The sequence below is a fragment of the Heterodontus francisci genome, chromosome 1 (genome assembly GCF_036365525.1).
Source record: "Heterodontus francisci isolate sHetFra1 chromosome 1, sHetFra1.hap1, whole genome shotgun sequence".
In the NCBI taxonomy this organism is placed as follows: domain Eukaryota; kingdom Metazoa; phylum Chordata; class Chondrichthyes; order Heterodontiformes; family Heterodontidae; genus Heterodontus; species Heterodontus francisci.
The window spans coordinates 281,292,220-281,306,815 of NC_090371.1; the positions used below are offsets into that span (position 1 = coordinate 281,292,220).

Genomic DNA, 14,596 nt, shown 5'->3' on the forward strand with positions numbered 1-14,596 from the left:
ATCTAGAGTGACATTTCAGTGTAGTACTGAGGGAATGCTACGCTGTTAGGGGTGCCATCATTTGGATGAGATGTTAAACTGAGGTCTCATCTGCCCCTTCAGGTGGACCCAAAAGATCCCTCGGGACTATTCGAAGAAGAGCAGGAGAGTTCTCACCAGTGGCCACGGCAACAATTATCAACCAACATTACTAAAACAGATTATCTGGTCATTATCACATTACTGTTTTTGGGAGCTTGCTGTGCGCAAATTGACTGCCACGTTTTCCTACAACAGTGACTACTACTTCAATGGCTGTAAAATGTTTTGGGTCGTCTTGAGATTCTGAAATTGCGCTACAGAATTGCAAGTTCTTTCTGTTGTTATGTGGATCTAGGTTTTTGTACTGGAGATAAAGCATCCAGTCAAAGCCTAGGCTTCTGAGGCAACCTGAAGTAAAAACTTGAATAAGATAAAGACATAAAAAAATTTAGGCTAAACGTAAAGATGTTAATATGAAATGTATTTTGGACGCTTATTTAAATACTTATTTTGGGCATTAGAAATTTCAGTTACTGAGAAAAAAATGGCAGACAGTTCTATTTCAAAAAATTATTTGATTGCTGCAACTGTAAGTTCTAGTGATTGATTAATCAAGATTTATTTTCAAAAGTCCATAGTAGATTCTCATTGGCAGCTTTCTAACCATCCACCACTAATGCTTCTGATCAGTTACATTGAATCAATTGAGGCAAAATATTGACAATAAAAGTGCGATAGCAAAAGGCGTTGACTACAAAATCCAACTGAAATATTGGGACAACAATGAGTAATGTGAATGTGTACAAGTAAAGTGCATTACGCACAAGATTTTTAATATGGTGTATTATAAATAGATGATTATCACTACTACGACATTGGGCTGAATTTTCTCCAGAGGTGGGGAACAGGAGCCAGGTCTGTTTTTGGGTCAGAAACCCACCTCTGTGGGGGGATACTGATTAAAGTTCAGGTTTTCACATGGGGAAGCCCTTAATTGGTATGGAGATTAGTTTCCTGTCCAATTAGAGCCGGGGGAGCAGGAATGGAGGCGGGTCAGATCAAGGGGTGGGACTCATTTAGACACTCCACAGCAGTCATCACTGAGGCTGCTGGTTGTCCTGAAGGAGAGATCTGTGGTTTGTGCCAAAGCCTCCTTCAGCACCAGAGGGAAGCAAAATGTCACAGGGGAGCCAGAGGCCTGGCATCCAGGGCAGAGCAAACCCTCACTTCATTGATGCAGACCTGGATCTAATGCTGGAGAACATGAGGGACAGGAGGGGTGTCCACTTCCCAGAGAGTGGCAGGAGAAGGTCACCTTGTCGTGCAGCAGGGTTATCTCTCTGTTCAGCATCATCTCCGTCTGCTTCCTCCTCTCTCACCTCCTGCTTCTGTTCCTCCCCCGATGAGCTGTCTCCTTCCAGAGACTCACTGTCTTCAATGTCCACACCTCTCTGGAGAGCCATGTTATGGAGAGTGCAGCAGACCACCATTATGATGAAGACCCTTGCTGGAGTGTATTGGAGGGCACCACCAGGTACCAGAAACGAATCTTAAGAAGCCCGATGGCCTGCTCAATAGTTGTCCTACTGAGCAGGTGGCATTAGTTGTATCGCCTCTGTGCCTCTGTCTAGGGCTACCACAAAGGGGTCAGTAGTCTTCTCCTCAAGGGATATCGCTTGTTCCATAGGAACCATCCACATACTTTGGGGGTTTGAGTGAAGATCTGAGGCAGCTTCGTCTGGCAGAGGATGAAGGAGTCACAGCAGCTGCCAGGAAAGCAAACACAAACATGAAGGACACTTGTCACTTGTTGTGATTGCAGACCTGTTGGACGATGAGACAATGGAAGCCCTTCTTGTTGATGGATCCCACTGGCTGGTCACTGGGTGCCTTGATGGCCACATGGGTGCAATCGATGGTGCCCTGCACCTGCGGAATCCAGCAATGAAGGTGAAACCCAATGCCCTTGATTGCTGCAAGGCTAGTCAGTCATTAAATAATGTGCTGTCCAGCTCTGGTAAAGAGGGCATAAGTAACCAGCGAGATGCAGTGGTGTGCAGCTGTTTTTGAGATGCCACTAAAGTTTGCAGCTGATCCTTGGAAAGAGCCAGAAAGGAGGTTCAAGGCCACAGTGACTTTGACAATTACTGGCAGGGCATGGCAATTAGTGCTGCGAGGTGTGAGGTATGAGGTCTTCGACAATGTGGGCACAGATGTCTGTGACCATCTACCTGGAGAGTCAGTCTCTTGCAGCACTGGTTCTCGGTCACCTCCAGGTAGCTCCTTCTTCGGCATTCGATTCTGTGTTGAGGGCCTGTCCTCCATTGCCTTCCTGACCCTCTTTCCTCTCCCGTGCCCTCCAGGTGCCCGGGTTTCTGCCCTTCCTGTGGAGGTGTTGTGCCTATCAGCACTGGGCAGAAAATCTGACAGTCATGCCCCCATTGACAGCTGGAGCCTTCCTGCTGGGCAGGTAGCCGCCCAATTGTCCTTGGCAACCTTTCGCCCTGCCACGGGGTTGTCGACCCTGTTCAAATTTTGGCTGCTGAGTGCTCCCTCTACCCGCCACCTGTGCAGCTCCAAGAGCTCCCCGTTATCAAGCGCCCAGTCACCATTTGCCCCCCTGACTCTCTTACGGGGGAGGCGATGAAGCCCAGGGGCAGCCATGACTGGCTCCCCATTGTGTAACCGCCTGCCTTCAGCTGTTCAGTTTCTGAAGGTTCGGGTAACCTGTCCCACTCTCCCCCCACCCCCCTGGTAATTATTGCCAGCACCAGAATCGGCGTCTTGAAATTGAACGTCACCTGGCACCAATATTTTGGGGGGCCCCTCCCACCCTACGTTGCTGCTTTGGGAGGGGGAGCCACGAAAATTCAGCCTATTATGTGCATCACAATATAACACTGCCTTCAACCTTAGTGACTATATGCGTGTATTAATCTGTACTATTTTATTAAACCACAGACCTGTTTATATGCTACGGATAGATTGTAACGAAAGAAAGACTTGCATTTGTAGAATTCGGCCCATCGTGTCTGTGCTGGCTCACTGCAAAAGCAACTCACCTAGTCCACCCCCCTGTCCTTTTCCCCAAAGCCCTGCAAAGTTTTTCTCTTCAGATAATTATGCAGTTCTCTTTTAAGGCCTCGATTGAATCTGCCTCCACCACACTCTCAGGCAGTGGACTCCAGATCCTAACCACTCGCTGTGTGAAAAAGATTTTCCTCATATCACTGTTTATCAGAGAGGCGGTGGTGTAGTGATATTGTCACTGGACTAGTAACCCAGAGTATTCCTCTGGGGACACGGGTTCGAAACCCACCACGGCAGAAAGTGGAATTTGAATTCAATTAATAAAAAAAAAATCTGGAATTAAAAAGCATTGTCGATTGTCACAAAAACCCATCTGGTTCACGAATGTCCTTTAAAGAAGGAAATCTGCTGTCCTTAGCTGGTCTGGCCTACATGTGAGTCCAGACCCACAGCAATGTGGTTGACTCTTAAATGCCCTCTGAAATGGCCTAGCAAGCCACTCAGTTGTACTTAACCGCTAAAAAATCGATAAGGAATGAAACCGGACGGACCACCCGGTCAACCTAGGCACCGGAAACGACAACAGCAAACCCAGCCCTGTCGACCCTGCAAAGTCCTCCTTACTAGCATCTGGGGGCTTGTGCCAAAGTTGGGAGAGCTGTCCCACAGCCTAGTCAAACAACAGCCTGACATAGTAATACTCACCGAATCATACCTTACAGACAATGTCCCAGACACCGCCATTATCATGCCTGGGTATGTCCTGTCCACCAGAAGAGGTGGTGGCACAGTGGTATACAGTAAGGAGGGGGGTGTCCTCAGCATCAACTCTGGACTCCATGAAGTCTCATGGCATCATGTCAAACATGGGCAATGAAACCTCCTGCTGATTACCACCTAATCACTCCGCCCCCCCCGCCCCAGCTGATGAATCAGTATTGCTGCATGTTGAACACCACTTGGAGGAAGCACTGAGGTGGTAAGGTGGGGGACTTCAATGTCCATCACCAAGAGTGGCTCGGTAGCACCACTGCTGACCGAGCCCTAAAGGCGGCTAGACTGGGCCTGCGGCAGGTGGTGAGGGAACCAACAAGAGGAAAAAACATGCTTGACCTCGTCCTCACCAGTGTGCCTGTCGCAGATGCATCTGTCCATGACAGTATTGGTAGGAGTGACCACAGCACAGTCCTTGTGGAGACAAAGTCCCGTCTTCACATTGAGGATACCCTCCATCGTGTTGTGTGGCACCACCGCCATGCTAAATGGAGCAGATTTCGAACAGATCCACAGCGCTGTGGATCATCAGCAGCAGAATTGTACTCAACCACACTCTGTAACCTCATGGCCTGGCATATCCCCCACTCTACCATTACCATCAAGCTGGGGGATCAACACTGGTTCAATGAAGAGTGCAGGAGAACATACCAGGAGCAGCACCAGGCATACCTCAAAATGAGGTGTCAACCTGGTGAAGCTACAAAACAGGACTACTTGCGTGCCAAACTCCGTAAACAGCATGCGATAGACGGGGCTAAGCGATCCCACAACCAACGGATCAGATCTAAGCTCTGCAGTCCTGTCACATCCAGCCATGAATGGTGGTGAGCAATTAAATAACTAACTGGAGAAGGTGGGTCCACAAATATCCCCATCCTCAACGATGGGGGAATCCAGCATCAGTGCAAAAGGTAAGGCTGAAGCATTTGCAACAATCTTCAGCCAGAAGTGCCAAGTGAATGATTCATCTCAGCCTCCTCCTGAGGTCCCCAGCATCACAGATACCAGACTTCAGCCAATTCGATTCACTCAGCATGATATCAAGAAGTGACATGAAGCCACTGGATGCCGACAACATTCCGGCATTAGTACTGAAGACTTGTGCTCCAGAACTTGCTGCACCCCTAGCCAAGCTGTTCCAGTACAGCTACAACACTGGCATTTACCCGGCAATGTAGAAAATTGCCCAGGTATGTCCTGTACATAAAAAGCAGGACAAGTCCAACCCGGCCAATTACCGCCCCATCAGCCTACTCTCGATCATCAGTAAAGTGATGGAAGGTGTCATTGACAGTGCTATCAAGCGGCACTTGCTTAGCAATAACCTGCTCAGTGATGCTCAGTTTGGGTTCCACCAGGGCCACACAGTTCCTGACCTCATTACAGCCTTGGTTCAAACATGGACAAAAGAGTTCAACTCAAGAGGTGAGGTGAGAGTGACTGCCCTTGACATCAAGGCAGCATTTGACCGAGTATGGCAACAAGGAGCCCTAGCAAAACTGAGGTCAATGGGAATCAGAGGGAAAACTCTCTGCAGGTTGGAATTGTACCTAGCACAAAGGAAGATGGTTGTGGTTGTTGGAGGTCAATCATCTCAGCTCCAGGCCATCACTGCAGGAGTTCCTCAGGGTAGTGTCCTAGGCCCAACCATCTTCAGCTGCTTCACCAATGACCTTCCTTCAATCATAAGGTCAGATGTGGGGATGCTCACAATGTTCAGCACAATTTGAAACTCCTCAGATAATTGAGCAGTCCGTGTAGAAATACAGCAAATAATATCCAGGCTTGGGCTGATAAATGGCAAGTAACATTCGTGCTACGTAAGTGCCAGGCAATGACCATCTCCAACAGGAGAGAATCTAACCACCTTCCCTTGACATTCAACGGCATTCCGATCGCTGAATCCCCCACTATCAACATCCTGGGGGTTACCAATAACCAGAAACTGAACTGGAGTAGCCATATAAATACTATAGCTACAAGAGCAGGTCAGAGGCTAGGAATCCTGTGGCAAGTAACTCACTCCCTCTCTCCCCAAAGCCTGTCCACCATCTACAAGGCACAAGTCAGGAGTGTGACGGAATACTCTCCACTTGCCTGGATGGGTGCAGCTCCAACAACACTCAAGAAGCTCCTCAACATCCAGGACAAAGCAGCCTGCGTGTTTGGCACCCCATTAACAAACATTCACTCCCTCCACCACTGACGCACAGTGGCAGCATGTGTACCATCTACAAGATGCACTGCAGCAACACACCAAGGCTACTCAGGCAGCACCCTCCAAACCTGTGACCTCTACCACCTAGAAGGACAATGGCAGCAAATGCGTGGGACCACCACCATCTGCAATTTCCCCTCCAAGCCACACACCATCCTGACTTGGAATTATATCGTCGTTCCTTCACTGTCGCTGGGTCTCTTCCCAATAGCACTGTGGGTGTACTAACCCCACATGGACTGCAGCGGTTCAAGAAGACAGCTCACCACCCCCTTCTCATGGGCAATTAGGGATGGGCAATAAATGCTGGCCTGGCCAGTGATGCCCACATCCCATGAAACAAATAAAAAAAAACTGTTGCTTCTTTTGCCAATCACCTTAAATTGGTGTCCTCTGGTTCTGGATTCTTCGGCCAATAAGAATAGTTTTTACCTATCTACTTTGTCTAGAACCCTCATGATTTTGAACACTTCTATCAAATCTCTTAATCTTCTCTTCTCCAAGTAGCACAGCCTGAGCTTCTCCAACCTATCCATGTAACTGAAGTTCCTTATCCCTAAAACCTTTTCTACATCCTCTCTAATGCCTTAACATCCTTCTGAATGTGTGGTGCCCAGAACTGGACACAATACTCCAGTTGAGATCAAAACTGCCAACATTCCAAAGAGCTTCACAGCCAATGAAGTACATTTAAAGTGTAATCACTGTTGTCAGAATCATGAAAGATGAATAGAACAAACATATTAAATGTGTCAATACAGTGTCTATCATGTAGAGTCAAAGCATGTGCCATCTAAGGGTTAATGTGAAGCACGCAGCCATACTCACGTCCTGGATGATGCCATTCTTTTAAATTGCTGTTGTGTGCAAAAATGGTATTTTACAGCAAAGTGAAAATGAAATTGAGCGTTTAATTACAAGGTGGCCTACTCAATAATTCCAGTAGTGAATAAGCAAGTCTCCTGAAACAAACAATAAATTGACAAATAGATCCAACAATTAATGGTTTTCTACAGCTGTTGTCATTCAGTCTGTGTTGCTCCTTAATGGAAGAATCCAATCAGTCAGCACAGCTAAAGTGGTTAAACTCACTTTAATATGTATCATTAAGGACACAATACCAGCTCATTTACCATCTGCTTATTGTTGTGGTCATGTCTCGATTCTTACCTAATAGCGCATCATCGTAAAGTACACAGAAATTGACCCTTTGAACCCAGATGCATGCGACTATATAGCCCAACTGAAGAGTCATCTTTGAAAATTACAGCCCTCGTTAACTTTTCTCTTTATTTTCACACAAGGTTTCAACAATGAACAAGATGGAAATTGACATACGGCGAGCGCAGAATGAAAGAATCGGACATGAGGTAAGAGATTATGAATTCAGCTCAAGTGTGTTAAGACATACAGAAAACTAAAAGGACCAGTAACTTAGTTGAAATATTTCATTTTAAAGTTCTAATAATAGCAAACGCAGAGTTTTAGGCCAAAAGAAGTAATTTCATGAAACCGTTCCTTCTCGTGTAGAAACAAAATCCCCTCGGGCTACAGCCTTAATAAGTACCCAGGTCCCTGCTGCATTCATCACCATTTACATCTGCAGTTTCAATCAGATTTCTAATAACAAAGTGATATTTTATATATTGCACCTCTAAGCAAAACAAAGGAATTATATTGGGACAGCTATTCTTATCCTTCACCCTGTTAAGAACATAAGAAACAGGAGTAGAAATAGGCCATACAGTCCTTGAGCCTGCTCCATCATTCTATAAGATCATAGCTGCTCCTCTACCTCAACTCCACTTTCCCACCCAATCCCCATATCTCTTGATTGTCTTCATGCCCAAAAGTCTCTCAATCTCAGTCTTAAATATACTCAATCACTGAGCATCCACTGCCCTCTGGGGTAGAAAATTCCAAAGATTCATAATCCTCTCAGTAAAGAAATTTCTTCTTATCTCAATCCTAAACGGCCAACTCCTTATCCTGAGACTATTACCCCTAGTTCTAGACTATCCAGCCAGGGGAAACATCCTCCCAGCATCTACCTTGTGTTATGAAGGCGCTTCTGGTTTTTTTTGCTAAAATTGTTTTTTGAGGAATTCATAATCAAACTGAATAAATGTTGGACCAGATTTTTTTCAAGACAGTCATCCAGGGGACACTGAAAGAACTGGTTTGGCACATGACTCAAGTTAAAAATAGAACAGAAACCCTGGTAACAGGGGAAGATGTGGGCAGAGAAGTCAGTCACACGCCCCTTGATAGGACCAGCTCGGGAGCAGCAGCGCGCACCTGAGAGGGCAGCAAACTCACAAGCTTTTGGTTTTACCTTTTGGAATGAGATAAAGTTAGCCTGCTGCTGAAGAAATGTCAAGGAAGGAGAAAAGACCACAACACACCTCCCTTTCCAGCAACTCCTTAAAAGACCCTGAGAAGTCCACTCTGTCAACTCATCTCGTCTCCTGTCTTTGAAAAAAGGCCTGCTAAATTAATTCTCAACACAGCCTGAAAAGGACTGTTCTAAAAGATCTCAGTGACCTGTCTACATGCACTTGGAAGTTAGACTGTATGCCAGTTTTAGAACACAATATATCTCATCTGCTATTTTCTTCAGGAATGAGCAAGTATCCAGCCCAAGTGTTTTTTGTCAGTAACAGAGCTCTAAATTTTACAAAAATCTCTATTTTTCCAGTTAACCAGTGTATGTAGTGAGTGTGTGTGTGGTTGTGTGTCTGAAGGGGCTAAGGTAAAAGGGGGACTTTAAAATTTCAATCTGTGTGTTTATGCTTTACTTTATTACTGGTTAAGGCTTGTTTTATAATAAAGCGATAATTTTGTTGTTCAGTAAAGAAACCTGGTTAGTGTATTCTATTCAGGGAAAAATAGAGTATATGATTGACTGTATCAGTAAGTGGGAAAATTTAAAATATATGTTCTGACATGTGGAGAAGTGGGACTAGAATAAACAGTGCACTCCTCCTGCCTCGATCGTAACACCTGTCAAGTCCTCTGAGAACGTGATATGTTTCAATTAAATCATCTCTCATTCTTCTAAACATTGTCAGGTTGCTGCCAAATGGCAACGAAGATTGAACCAATGTATCCAAATCCTGTTCAGCCAGACAGACATTGTGGTGAGATTGGTTGGGTCAATGGAAATCAATGTGAGGTTCCATTGCCCAACTCACAACAGTGGGTAACAAACAGTCACAAGTGAATGGCAAAAAAAACATACATGATCTTTCATGCTGAGATACAGTTTGATTCCTGTTAACCCAGTGGAGGCAATGGCCTTGATGGGCTGAATGGCCTCTTCTCAACCCAAGCCTTATGTTCAGTTCAATTTCCCAAGGAAAAAATTTGCTTTTGGTTCACGTTTGGATAAAAGTCACTGGGAACATATCATTGGGTGTCACTAACAGCACAACAGGAAGCATTCCTTCTAAACGGAATACATTTTAAGTGGATAAGCAATAGGTAGAATATGGCAGCATCATATTCCCAATGCTGCCTGAAAAGCTCTTCTTCTTTGGCCTCCTTATCTCGAGAGACAATGGATACGTGCCTGGAGGTGGTCAGTGGTTTGTGAAGCAGCACCTGGAGTGGCTATAAAGGCCAATTCTAGAGTGACAGGCTCTTCCACAGGTGCTGCAGAGAAATTTGTTTGTCGGGGCTGTTGCACAGTTGGCTCTCCCCTTGCGCCTCTGTCTTTTTTCCTGCCAACTGCTAAGTCTCTTAGACTCGCCACATTTTAGCCCCGTCTTTATGGCTGCCCGCCAGCTCTGGCGAACGCTGCCAACTGACTCCCACGACTTGTGATCAATGTCACAGGATTTCATGTCGCGTTTGCAGACGTCTTTAAAGCGGAGACATGGACGGCCAGTGGGTCTGATACCAGTGGCGAGATCGCTGTACAATGTGTCTTTGGGGATCGTGCCATCTTCCATGCGGCTCACATGGCCAAGCCATCTCAAGCGCCGCTGACTCAGTAGTGTGTACAAGCTGGGGATGTTGGCCGCCTCGAGGACTTCTGTGTTGGAGATACGGTCCTGCCACCTGATGCCAAGTATTCTCCGGAGGCAGCGAAGATGGAATGAATTGAGACGTTGCTCTTGGCTGACATACGTTGTCCAGGCCTCGCTGCCATAGAGCAAGGTACTGAGGACACGGGCCTGATACACTCGGACTTTTGTGTTCCGTGTCAGTACGCCATTTTCCCACACTCTCTTGGCCAGTCTGGACATAGCAGTGGAAGCCTTTCCCATGCACTTGTTGATTTCTGCATCGAGAGACAGGTTACTGGTGATAGTTGAGGCTAGGTAGGTGAACTCTTGAACCACTTCCAGAGCGTGGTCACCAATATTGATGGATGGAGCATTTCTGACGTCCTGCCCCATGATGTTCGTTTTCTTGAGGCTGATGGTTAGGCCAAATTCATTGCAGGCAGCCGCAAACCTGTCGATGAGACTCTGCAGGCACTCTTCAGTGTGAGATGTTAAAGCAGCATCGTCAGCAAAGAGCAGTTCCCTGATGAGGACTTTCCGTACTTTGGACTTCGCTCTTAGACGGGCAAGGTTGAACAACCTGCCACCTGATCTTGTGTGGAGGAAAATTCCTTCTTCAGAGGACTTGAACGCATGTGAAAGCAGCAGGGAGAAGAAAATCTCAAAAAGAGTGGGTGCGAGAACACAGCCCTGTTTCACGCCACTCAGGATAGGAAAGGGCTCTGATGAGGAGCCACCATGTTGAATTGTGCCTTTCATATTGTCATGGAATGAGGTGATGATACTTAGTAGCTTTGGTGGGCATCCAATCTTTTCAAGTAGTCTGAAGAGACCACGTCTGCTGACGAGGTCAAAGGCTTTGGTGAGATCAATGAAAGCAATGTAGAGGGGCATCTGTTGTTCACGGCTGAAAAGCAATTCACAAGGATACCTCAATCCTTCCACCATCACAACTGTGCATTGGAAGTGGTTTATTCTCACTGGGACATTAGTCTCTCCCCACCCCATCCATCAGTACTGGTTCTACTCCTTTTACAGCTCATCTTATAATCTCTATTTGGACATATCTGGAAAGCATTATTCCTCTGTTCTTCCTATCAGTTGTAATAGAACTTAAAACATCCAATAAAGTGAGATAGAGTGGACAGAAAACAAAAACGTTAAAGGGATTTGGACAGCATTAATCAAAATATAAAGATAATCTGTCTCTTCAAACATACATCTCAATCCGATTTAGGCAATTTATCGTATAGCACTGGCAGGAATTCATATCCAAAAATCTGGTTTGAAACAAATAAAAGCAATTGTCAAAATGTATAGTGCATTGCATGAGTGACAGGATATTGAAGTCTGAAGGAAGAATTAATAAACCACAAGATCCTCTGCCTTGGTCCACTGATGTGAGAACTCCGATAATTTTCATTTATATAGTGCCTTTAAAGTAATGAAAATTAAATGCTCCTGCAGCCCTCGCCTATGGTTAGCGTGTAATAGGAAACAACTCTGCTGTTGTCATCAGTTACTGGCTTGAAGCAATGGCTGATGTTGTGTGTTCTGCGTGCATTGACATTAAATAAACACAGTTTCCTGCTACGAAATACCAGCAACTCATTGCCTGCTCATACAGGTCCGGTGTCAAAAGCTCTCTGCCAAACCAAACATTGAGATTGATCGCTGCTGCAAAGGATGAGCCAGTAACAGCAAAGAAGCCCCAATGTCTGCAGGGCACAATCTGCCAGTATTTCCGTAGCATTTCGGCTCAAACCCTGTTAAAGTAGAATTCATTTCCCTCTACTTAGTGGGTGCCAAAATATGCATGAACTAGGGTTCGACCTTTAGAAAGACATCTTGGCCTGGAGTTTCTACTAGATTGCTCTGTTCTGTTTTCAACGCAATTTTCCCCCAAGTGGGCAAATCAATGCAAAGCATCAAGGAGTTTCAAGTGCAAATTGAGTTTTTGCAATCTTTTCAGCTGGTTTTTTAAAAAACAGCCCCGCCCACAAAAATGGCTCTGCCTCCAGTTCAAATTAATCAGATGGTCGTTTTTTTCTTTGGCCTCCTTGTCTCGGGAGACAATGGGTAAGCACCTGGAGGTGGTCAGTAGTTTGAGAAGCAGCGCCCGGAATGGCTATAAAGGCCAATTCTAGAGTGACAGACTCTTCCACAGGCGCTGCAGATAAAATTGGTTGTCAGGGCTGTTACACAGTTGGCTCTCTCCTTGCGCTTCTGTCTTTTTTCCTGCCAACAGCTAAGTCTCTTCGACTCGCCACTCTTTAGCCCCGCCTTTATGACTGTCCGCCAGCTCTGGCGATCGCTGGCAACTGACTCCCACGACTTGTGGTCAATGTCACAGGATTTCATGTTGCGTTTGCAGACGTCTTTAAAGTGGAGACAAGGACGGCCGGTGGATCTGATACCAGTGACGAGCTCGCTGTACAATGTGTCCTTGGGGATCCTGCCATCTTCCATGCGGCTCACATGGCCAAGCCATCTCAAGCGCCGCTGACTCAGTAGTGTGTACAAGCTGGGGATGTTGGCCGCCTCGAGGACTTCTGTGTTGGAGATACGGTCCTGCCACCTGATGCCAAGGATTCTCCGGAGGCAGTGAAGATGGAATGAATTGAGACGTCGCTCTTGGCTGACATACGTTGTCCAGGCCTCGCCCTAGAGCAAGGTACTGAGGACACAGGCTTGATACGCTCGGACTTTTGTGTTCCGTGTCAGTGCGCCATTTTCCCACACTCTCTTGGCCAGTCTGGACATAGCAGCGGACGCCTTTCCCATGCGCTTGTTGATTTCTGCATCGAGAGACAGGTTACTGGTGATAGTTGAGCCTAGGCAGGTGAACTCTTGAACCACTTCCAGAGCGTGGTCGCCAATATTGATGGATGGAGCATTTCTGACGTCCTGTCCCATGATGTTCGTTTTCTTGAGGCTGATGGTTAGGCCAAATTCGTTGCAGGCAGCCGCAATCCTGTCGATGAGTCTCTGCAGACACTCTTCAGTGTGGGATGTTAATGCAGCATCGTCAGTAAAGAGGAGATGTTGCATTGTCACTGTTTCCCTAGATAAGGTTATGGAGTTTCTGCTTTGAGCCCAACTGACAATCTGGGCGCAAATTACATTCAAATTGCACTAGTTTCCAGAACTGAAATGTTTGGTCAAGTTTGTGATGGTGAGTTTCTGCTAATTACACTAGTTTGTGGACCTCCAAGGAGACTCTTAAAATTAAGCCTTTTTTAGGTGCAAGAACAGCCTTTTAAATATTAAAAATTATTCATTCACTCAGAAACTGCCTACTGTACACCAGTGAAATTAGTAAATGCTTCTGTATAGTTTTTTTAAAGTCATTTTCAATTATTTTAAAATCAGGCTACTCAGGTTCTGGACTAGACACTATTAAAAACGTTTTTTTTGTGATAAACTTCTTTTCAGCTGCATTAATCAAACTTCATCAGGTTACCATTCTTAAATATGCCAGGGAACATTTTTAATGCAGCATTATATTCTTTTAAATTATTTTCTAATACGCTGCCCAATTGTGCTGGATCGTGGAAGATTTTATGTTCAGCGATTATGCTAATACGTTTGAGCACAAATTTGAACAAACATTTCAATTCTGAAAGCTAGTGTAATTTTGAATGTAATTTGTGCCCAGATTGTCAAAGCAGAAACTTTATAACCTTACCTAGGGAAACAGTGACAATGCAATATTCAGAGTTGTCTTTTAGATTAACCACATTGCTAAAGATCTTTATTTCCTTTTGTTGTTCCAGTGTAGCTGTTGTTACAAACTGCCATTATATAGGCCAGTTAATATGATCTCTCTAAATTACCCCTCACTGTGCAGCAGTGTTCACAATAAGTCTAATGATTTTATGTCTTTTCTTGCTTTGCATTAACATGACCACTGAACCTTGACTCAAACTGTTTTCCAAAATACTTGTCTTGTCTGAAAGATGTATTTCTGATTATTCCATTTATAAATGGCAAAGCAACATGAAATCAGAATAGCCTCTGGGTCAAAGGTTTAAATAAAATTTTAAGGGCCCCGTGACTATTTTAACTTTCACCTCCAAGGCAATCCTAACTTTACAGTATTGGGAAGAAACTGAACCTCAGAACTCCACTTTTAAGGGCACAAAATGGGTGCAATGAGGTCCCAAAGACTCCTGAAAAACCTCTGTTTCAAAACTGGGTCAGGTTATTTTTATAGGCAACCTATATAACAACTGTGGAGTTCCTTATATATATATATATGTAAATGAGGGGCCTAATTCCTGCTTCAGAGAAACGGTTCCCATAGGCAGAACAGTCGAGAACCAGAGGACACCGATTTAAGGTGATTAGCAAAAGAACCAATGGCAACATGAGGAAAACTTTTTTATGCAGTGAGTGGTTATGGTCTGGAATGCACTGCCTGAGAGTGTGGTGGAAGCAGATTCAATCGTTAGCTCACAGAAGGGAACTGGATAAACACCTGAAGGAATAAAAATTGCAGGGCTGTGGGGAAAGGGCAGAAGAATGGAACTAGCAGAGT

At 45.2% G+C, this 14,596-nt stretch overlaps 1 protein-coding gene across 2 annotated transcripts in view; it reads right to left on the minus strand.

Moving 5' to 3' along the window:
- The window catches only part of stpg2 (sperm-tail PG-rich repeat containing 2), a 343,238-nt gene that overhangs the window by 159,028 nt on the left and 169,614 nt on the right, over positions 1 to 14,596 (minus strand). The window lies entirely within an intron of this gene.